Here is a 9,738-nt window from a genome sequence, read left to right on the forward strand (position 1 = left end):
TTGGATAGCTGGCCAATCACAGCACACCTCGCTTTTTCAGACCGATGAGCTTTGTAAAAATCGAAAAATCTTTCTCTTTGCACAAGCTCTTGGTGCATAAAGGAGATCTGTAAAGTTGAAAAGACTAAAGTCTAAAATCCAAAGAGATATTCTTTATAAAAGTTAAGAGTCAGCCACACCTACCTAAAACGGCTTGTTCTAACAGGTGCTGTGTGCTTCATTGTGAAAGCGAAACTACTTTGTTTGGCCTTCCAAAAGAGGACGATATCGCTTCGTCATGCCTGGAGCTGATCCGTGCTGGTTGCTGAGGAAATATCAACTTCGCGCTGTCGATCGCCGGATCGGCTTTCACCGTGGATGACGCGGAGTCCAGCCCGGGGTCGTCACATGTGGTTGCCGCAGGCATCACAATATGGTAAGGGACGTAACATTTCCATCACACGCTTGAGGAATTGGGCCAATCACAACGCACTGGATAGCTGGCCAATTAGAGCACACCTCGCTTTTCAGAACGATGAGCTTTGTAAAAATCGACGCGTTTCAGAAAGGCGGGGCATAGAGGAGAAACAATGTACAGTATGTGGAAAATAATGTGTTTTTTCAACCTTAAACCGCATAAACACATTTCATTACACCAAATACACAAAATAATGTTCTTTTTAGCAGCATCATATGACCAAAGTAATTGAAATAGTTATGCTGCTTATTACATTTTAAATAGGGTAACTTGTAACCTGTAACCTATTGCATTTCCAAAGTAACCTTCCTGACCATCAACTGTTTGGTTACCAATGTTCTTTAAAATATCTTCTTTTGTGCTCAACATCTTTGGGTGAACTATCCCTTTAATATTCTAATAATGCTAAAATGTCCATTTTCTTGTCATGATTAGAATGTTATTTAAAGATTACAAAAACATTTCTTAATTACATAAGGACGTTATTAGAATGTTGTTCTAAGAACGTTTTCTCTCAACGTTATGAGAACATTCATCAAGTTTAAAAAATATATCATAAGGAGGTTCCGAAAAAGTTGATCTCAGAACATTTTCTCTTGTTATGACAACATATATCATTTAAGAAAGTTATAAGAACGTTCCACAAACATTACTTTAGAACATTTTGTCCTAACATTTATTACTTTTTAAAACATTAGTGACAGTTTTGAGAACGTTCCCTATCAGCTGGGTTACAGAATAGACTTTCAAGGGAGATTTCCTTAAACCGATGTCTTTGCCCAAAACATCATTGTCAAGGTGAATGACATGTGCATGTGGACAAGAAGAGTCCTGCTGGTAGTGCATGACGAGGCAGACACGATGCTTATTATAGTCTTGATATAGTCTTGTCACTGCTGCCATAAATACAGTATCTTTTCTCTCCATTGACACTTTGTGGAGGTTCAGGTGCGGTCACAGCAGTCAACCTGACCTTCACGTCTCCCAGCTGACAAGCATAGTACGCCCCTTTTTCGTTCTACTCATGGGCACTTTTATTTATATGTGTCTATTTGCATTTTTTAAAGCCTATCCAAGACCTGTCAGCACAAACCCCCACTGTCAGTCTTCACTCCCTCACAAATATCTAAAAAATGATTAGTTACCTGAGGAGCACAGCTGAAGAGCCAAAACAGTCCAGCACTAACATTCAGAGATATCATTCTTTTTAAGAAATGCCAGCCGGTGAGCCATTTAAAAATCACTTCTTTCTCTAAATGTAAGTGTAGAGGCTGTACAAAACATTTCTGTGATGGATCGATTAACTTTTTAGAAAGCCCTTCACCCAATAAGAAAAATCTTTTTTTTTTTCAGAGGCAGATGTTACTCACAGTCAGAAAGTAGAAAAATGTATTCATATTGAAAATATTTGAAGGTGTTAAAAGCTTTCAAAATACCATCAGATAGGCAACCCTAAAAATTATTTGTATACTTATCTGTTCTCTTTCATTCATGCTAACTCTAGATCATCTTTGTCGGTTGAAAATCACATTATTATTGTGGTTATTATTGTTATTGTGGCTTTCTGTCTTTTATCTCCATGGTGACCTTTACCTGTTTTCTTTGGATCTTTGTTCTTGACTGTGCAGTGAATATACCGCTTATTACATTACTGCTGCAGTTTATAGCCTCTATTCTTTCCTCATTCACCTCAGACCACAGCAAAACCCTTTTATCAAGTGAAGGTTGTTAAACAGAAAATCAGTTATTCTTCAGCAGCCTTCACATAATCAATGAATGAGATACTGATTTCTTCATAAATCAAATCATTGACTTGTAGTGCAGTCATTAAAGATGTGACATTTTCTTTGAAAGCATGCGTGATTTCTTTGTGAAACAGAACTGCAAAAATAAAGACTTCAAACAGGTGACCCTGAACACTTCCCCTGTCTGTTTTTTTTATTTTATTTTTTTTTATGTTATTTTATTTGATTTTTTTGACAAAGAGCCAAATTATTGATTATTGTTAACTAACACTATTCTTTTTATTAAATTAAATTGGGCTTAATATAAATATAGAAATATTTTATTTTATTTTTTACAAATATGTTTTCTAAATATAATGTTACATTGGCAACTAACTTTTAAACATTTTTAAATGAAGTACTAAAAATTAAAACTGACAATATAAAAATAAAAAAGCTAACATAACAGCATGATTTATTTATATAGCACTTTTCATACATAAAATGCAACTCAAAGTGCTTCACAAGCAAAAAACAAATATTAAAAATACAATATAAATATAAAATAAAGCACAAAATGAGAAAATAAGAAAAGAAAATAAGGCTGTGTTTAACAGTAGATTAACTGTGTATTGTGCCAAAAGACCAGTGCTATAGAGGATCGTAACATTCTGTTAGGAATATATTTAGACAAACAGTCAGAAATGTAAGATGGTGCCAGATTATGCAATGTTTTATAGACTAATAAAATAATCTTAAAATCAAACCTTTGATGAACCAATGTAATTCGATTGAAACCAGTGTAATATGTTCTTGCTTCTTTAAATTCATTAATACTCTGACTGCTGCATTTTGCATCAATTGTAACTAACTATAGAATCCTTTATACATTGCACTACTGTGATCAAGTTGAGAGAAGATAAATGCATGGTCAGTTTTATCTTCATTCAGTTTTATAAAATTTGCATTTATCCATTTTACAATGCTAGACAGACAGTTAGACAACCTCTCTATTACAACAGTGTCTCTGCGCTCAACCAAAATATATAACTGTATATCATCAGCATAAAAATGATAATTCATGTCGAATTTCTGAATTATGCTGCCTAAAGGAAGCATATACAGTATAATGAAAATAAAACTGGGCCAAGGATTGATCCTTGTGGAACACCATATAATATGTCATTGTTCTTTGATGTACAATCACCTATATTCACAAAAAAGTTCCTTTCTGTAATATATACGTTTTGAACCAATTTAAAACATTACCAGAGAGACCTATACATTTTTCCAATCTGTTTATCAGAATACAATGATCAACCATGTCAAATGCTGCACTTAGATCTAAGAGGATTAAAACGGATGCATGACCTTTGTCTGAATTTAATTTCAGATCATTTACTACCTTCAATATGCTCTTTCAGTATTATGACCTTGTCTGAAACCTGACTGATATTTCTCCCGAATACTATTTTCATCCAAAAATTGATTAAGCTGTTGCAATATAATTTTTTCTAAGATCTTACTTAAAAATTAAATATTCAAAATTGGCCTATAGTTATTAAGGAGAGATCAGTCCAAGTCTCTTTTCTTTAGAAGCGGTTTCACAACAGCACTTTTAAAAGCATTAGGAAAAATGCCTGTCTCAAGTGAATCATTTACTATGTCCAGGCTAATTTAAAATATGAATAACTACTATAATGTTATATAAATAATACTAAAATAACACTGAGCCACGGTTGCTGCATTGGGATGCTCAAAGAAACAGATCAATGTTTTGACAGCAGCACAGCCACCTACCAATGGCTTACTTACAATATTTGTCTTTGCATGTTAAACTGAGATAAGAAAGAAGAAAGTATTTAAAACCACCTTTATTTTCTCTGGTAAAAGAATCCTTTTTATATAATTTTTTTTCTCTAATTGCGTCTAATGTTCCTTCAGCCATCCAATTCAGTTAACTGTCTTATGAAATATAATGTTATGGCAGAATTTATACAATCCTTGCACAAAAATGTCATTATAGTCCTTTTAGGAACGAACCTTTCTTGTTTGTTTGTTTGTTGTTTGTTATGCTGGCTACTGTTAAACATGTTAAGGTGTAAAACTACATTATACGAACAGAAAACACATTAACATTATTGTCAGCAACATTTATCACAGAAGAAAGGTGGTACAACACAGAACAGAGGCTTTGTTTGGAACAACTACTACCATGTTATGCTGCATTCCAGATGACTCGAAATTCAGATTTTTCCCACCTCCTACTTGTAAATAATGTCTATAACGCCACTTGAAGTCAGATATCTGACCTGTGAAATCGCATTATTTTTTACATATTTTACATATTAATTACTGTGATTTCGATGTGACATTCTACTTGGAGCTCTTTACACCCTTGGACTCGGACCTGGAACTATCGCACTATCAATGCTTAAGCATAGCACCTAATGGACCTGAGGTGGTCAGTACAAGTCGTAGCTCTCAGAAAGCTCCCAGTTCACAAGTTGTAATTACGAGTTCTACGAGGACGTGAATGCTTTTTACAAGTTGATATGTCATATTAACGGTAATTACAATATGGCGTGAATGCACCTTTACTAGACTATTGCTGCTGTGTAGGCTATTGTATGCAAACTGTGCACATAGAAGTGTCTTCCACACTTGACCTTGCATTACCATCTTTCTTGACAGCCATTCAAAAAATTTGCTGTATGTTCTTCCAATATATATATATACACACTAGTGTGCTCTTGATTTAGCTCTTAGTTTTCATTCAATCCTTGTCTTATATTGTGCCATGTTTATCAAAAAAAACAAAAAAACATTGTTACCATGTTGCTAGCTTATTATTCCTTATCAGAAGGAATGTTTTGAGGGACACCAAGACATGTAAAGCAGCTCAGTAGTTCCACTTTTTCTTTGAGTCAGACTGATGAGATGATACCGCAGACTCAAGTTCCAGATGTCAGACAGAAGTGCATTAACCTGCAGTTTCGCTCAAAAACTCAATACTAGCTTGACAATATATTCTGCTTGACAAGGATTCAAGGTAGCGCAGGGATGTGTAAATGCCCTAAAGTGACTGGGAGAGAGACTAGACTTACTGGATTTCACAGCTCCCTCGAGGTCTTCTCCAGTTGTTATCCTTCCGTTCCCTTCCTTCTCGCTCTAGTCAGAAAGAGCCAGAGAGCAGATGGTGCCCTCCAAAGTCTCTCTTAATCACGAGCAGGTGGGGAGTGTTCAGTGTGTCCAGAGCTGATTTTATTAGAGGTTTCAACAACATCTGCACATCCTTAAAGTAAAGCTGTTTTATGGAAGACTGCGTCTTTCATCTCCAAATAACCCATATTTATTGGATCATAAAATGTTACGGGATGGTAATTTGTGGTTGTAAAGACAAATATACAAAGTGTGCACAGGACACTCTTTGGTGGACCAAAAATATACATCAGTTATATATTAAAATAATGAGCTGAGCAGACCATCTCAGCAACTAAACCATCCATTTAAACTTGGCAAAAGTGAGCAATGGGGAAAAATGTCTCATTATTTGATTTGTAGGCCGTTTGTTGTCTAACCAATCAGATAAAATAAAAAAAAGCACAATAAATCATTTGATTTATACATTATATTTAATCACAACATTTTTAGTCCTGGGCATGTCTTGGCATATTCTGGAGCTTATGCAAATCAACTCTTAAATATTCATAAGAAAAATGCCCTTTCAGCCCTTTTAAAACAGATGTGCCATTTTAGACTACATCAAGTGAAACAAAATGGCAGACAGTATAAAAACAAACTTCTTTCAGAATCAATCCACAGTCTGCATGTGGACAAAGTTTTGTCTCATCAAAAGTTAACTGGCTTTCAAGGCACTCTAACTTGTATCACTGAGAACTTCAGAGGTGATTTGTCCTCACATTGTGGTGCTGGTAGCATAGGAATGGCTTCTTTCATGATAGTAATTTTTAGCTCTTCAGGTTTAATGGTCGTAATCATAATAACATAATGCCTCCTTTTTATAATGCCTTTGCCAAGCAGTTCTGAATGACTTTATGACCGTGTTAAAGAGACTTGTAAAATAAATGTTTAGGTTTTTTTCACTTAAAGGTCCCATGGCATGAAAATTTCACTTTATGAGGTTTGAGGTTTAATGAATCAACCCTGTCAGAATTAAAGGGGACTTGTATTACTATATAATGTGATTATAATTTATATATATTCATACGAATAGTGTAGTTCTTGCACTTTTTTGTGTCTGCATAGAGACTGAAACATAAGATATCAGTGTATTTATGTATCTAAAACAAATACTTTATGAACAGCTTTAGAGATTAACAAATGTTTTTACATTTTTGCAGACCAAAAAAAAAAAACGTATCGAGAAAAAAATATTTTAAAACAACAGAGCAGAATGAAACTATAAATGAGGAATGTGTTAGATAAAACTTTATTTTGGTAGTCCCAGAGACGTTCTAATATCTATAAGTAACTTTGCAACTACATGTCAACTAGTCATTAGAGTATTAGTAGACTGTCTGCTTAATATTTCTATATTAATAGTCCAACAAAAGACATTCACTATAATTCACGACTATAAGTAACTTTGCAAGTACATGTCAACTTATTCTAGTAACCCTGCCTGACATAACCCTAAACCTAACCTAAAAGTCTACTAATAATCTAGTTAGTTGACATGTCGGTGTAAAGTTAAAGTTAGTAGAATGTCTAAAGTGGACAATCAAAATAAAGTGTAACCATTGTGATGGTATATTTTACATGATTGATTTCATTATCATAAATACAACAGAATGTTGAATTAATGGAATGAATATTGGTTGATTTTATGAACTTTTAAAAAATATCTTCTTTTGGGCTCCGCAGAATTTTGCTAATCAAAATAAAGCCAAAATCATACACAATGTTAGAAAGTCTCCTAAACCTCTAAATGAAATGATTGTACCTCATATTACATCTGTTTTATGTGATATTTGTTATCATGTGTGACAGCTCAGTTATTTCTCACTATTTATACATTTTACTTGGAAAATTGATGCTGTTATTGATAATGCACTTTTTTTTTACATACTGGTCTGCCATAACAGACAAGTCCCATCTGGAAGCCATTTATTAAAAAGGTCTTTTTCTGACAATTTTTCTCCATAATTTATTGATAAATGAACATCCCACTTAGTATTTAACCTGCCGTGGTATCCTCTGAAAGGTTCCAGAAAGTATTTGTTCCAATTTTTTTATAAAACTGGAATTTGTAAATTTTATTTGTCTCTAAAAATGCATTTTAGCAAATTAAAAGTCACATTATCAAAATATTGTCAATTACACTAGCAAAAAAGTCCCACTATCTGTTGTGAATAGGGTAACACTTTAATATTGGGACCAATTCTCCCTATTAACTAGTTGCTTATTAGCATGCCTATGATTAACATATCGGCTGTTTATTAATACTTATAAAGCACATATTCTGCATGACCATATTCTATATCCCTAATCCCCAATACCTAAATTTAACTACCTAATAAGCAGCAAATAAGGAGTTTGAGGCAAAAGTTGTAGTTAATGGTTTGTTAATACAGAGAATTGGACCTTAAAATAAAGTGTGACTGTGAATTGTGTAGCCACTTTCAAACCAAGCAGTTTCTGTTGGTCAATGTGGCAAATTTACATGACCAACTTGAACATGAGTGAAATCTGCATGGGGAACTTTTTCACCCAAACATGAAATTCCCAATTGTGCGGATTCATATAAAAATTACCAGATTTTGCACCCAAAATTTCACAGAGCCACAGTAAATGTGACCACATTAAATATGTGTTTTACATGCCGTCAATATGTTGATATTGTACATTTCAAACATACAAAGCCTACTTACATATACCAAGATCTTTCTGGAGTAAATGATGTCACCAAGAAAATGTCCTAATGTAAATACAAGGTTCTAATTAGCTTCTTTGTCTGCTTACAATATAAAACTTCTGACATTTTTCTTCTGTTACATTGAAAAGAATTCATTCAGAGGAGCAGCTGGACGTGATGTTAACCCTCAAGCAGGACTTCAAGCAGTTTTGAGGACTTAAAACAGCTTGATAGAGTTTTGTTTGAAAAACCATTGAAGATAATTCATTTCATTTTTTATCTTGGAAGAGAACAAAAATAGTTGCTGTCTCTTCTCTTTTCTTAAAGACTGGAGAAGAGGAGCCAGCTTTTTTTGAGCATCCTCCAGAAAGAAGTAGGACACTGTCTGGAAGGAAGCCGGAGAATAAGGGAGAGAAAATAAAGGAATCTTGGTTATTAAGATCACAGATAAAATCCTCCTGGTGGAAAAATGCAGAACGACACATACTGGGTTCCTAATCAACAATCTGCAAAGCAGCAGATTAAAATAGCGCTGTGATTGTATAAGTCTCCAGGGCTCTCAGTCCACAAGAATCACAGAAAAAGAACATCTGTGACCAAAGCAGAGGGTCAATGCTGATCCATGAGGAGCATTTACTAAAACAAGACGAGTGCCTGTCCTCCCACATACAGTACCCTCAGTTCTCCATTTGTCTGGGTTTTCCAGATCTGGAATTATGTATTAATGAGAACTAGATGAGTCAGAGATGGGTCAGTTATTCTCTGACACTGAACATACCTTGAGAAATTTCCAAAAGGTCTTTCTAACTGCAGTTTAAATACAACCGCTTTGGTGTGATGTGACACCAGAAGGGAAATGATTCTCGAAACGATTCCTTTCCTATTCTGAACTCTTTACCAGTGACCAGACTGACAGATGGGCCCTGAAAATGACCTGGTTTTAATTTCCTTAAATCCTTTTTGATGTGCAATATTAAGTTGAAATCAGGTTTTCAGATCAGTAATTTAATGCAAACAAGATGGTACTGTAATGCATCGCAGAAGTTTGTTTCAAAGAAGTGACTTAAAGCATCAGGTATGTAATGCAGATAACAAGAATCAGTGCACAGTGAATCAAGCCTGTGTCTCTTCGTGTTTCATTAGAGATGTACTGAACCATCAGAAATGTTATTACTGTTTGGATGCCATTGTATTAACCATGAAATGAAGGGTTTAAGTTTAGTAACTGAAGAGTTTGGCGTAATGACAATCATTATACTAAATGTTTCCTTAGTTACAGCAAATTCAAAAAGTAATTTGGAGAGTTAGTGATGTCACACCCATGTGTGGTACTGAGAAAACAGAACTGTATGGAAAAGTATGTTTATAAAGGGTCCAAAATGACCTTTCATTAAAGAAGAAGAAGAAAAAGTAATTATGTCTATGTAGCTTTACACATAAAAGAAAAAAAAAAAATATATATATGTAGCGTCTGGACCAATCAAACACACAATTTTTCATTTGATTTAACAAATCAGTTATTCATTAGATTAACAAACGTTCACAGAAACCCTCCCCCCAATAAACATACTGGGGCCAAGTTGTCTGCGAACAAGGCCCAGGACCATGGTTACCATGGCAACCCCGACACCAGATCCATTTACGACCTAGTGGCATGTTGAGAATTACCCCCTTCTCAC

Source organism: Sinocyclocheilus anshuiensis, unplaced genomic scaffold (genome assembly GCF_001515605.1).
Source record: "Sinocyclocheilus anshuiensis isolate Anshui unplaced genomic scaffold, SAMN03320099.WGS_v1.1 scaffold135, whole genome shotgun sequence".
Classification (NCBI taxonomy): domain Eukaryota; kingdom Metazoa; phylum Chordata; class Actinopteri; order Cypriniformes; family Cyprinidae; genus Sinocyclocheilus; species Sinocyclocheilus anshuiensis.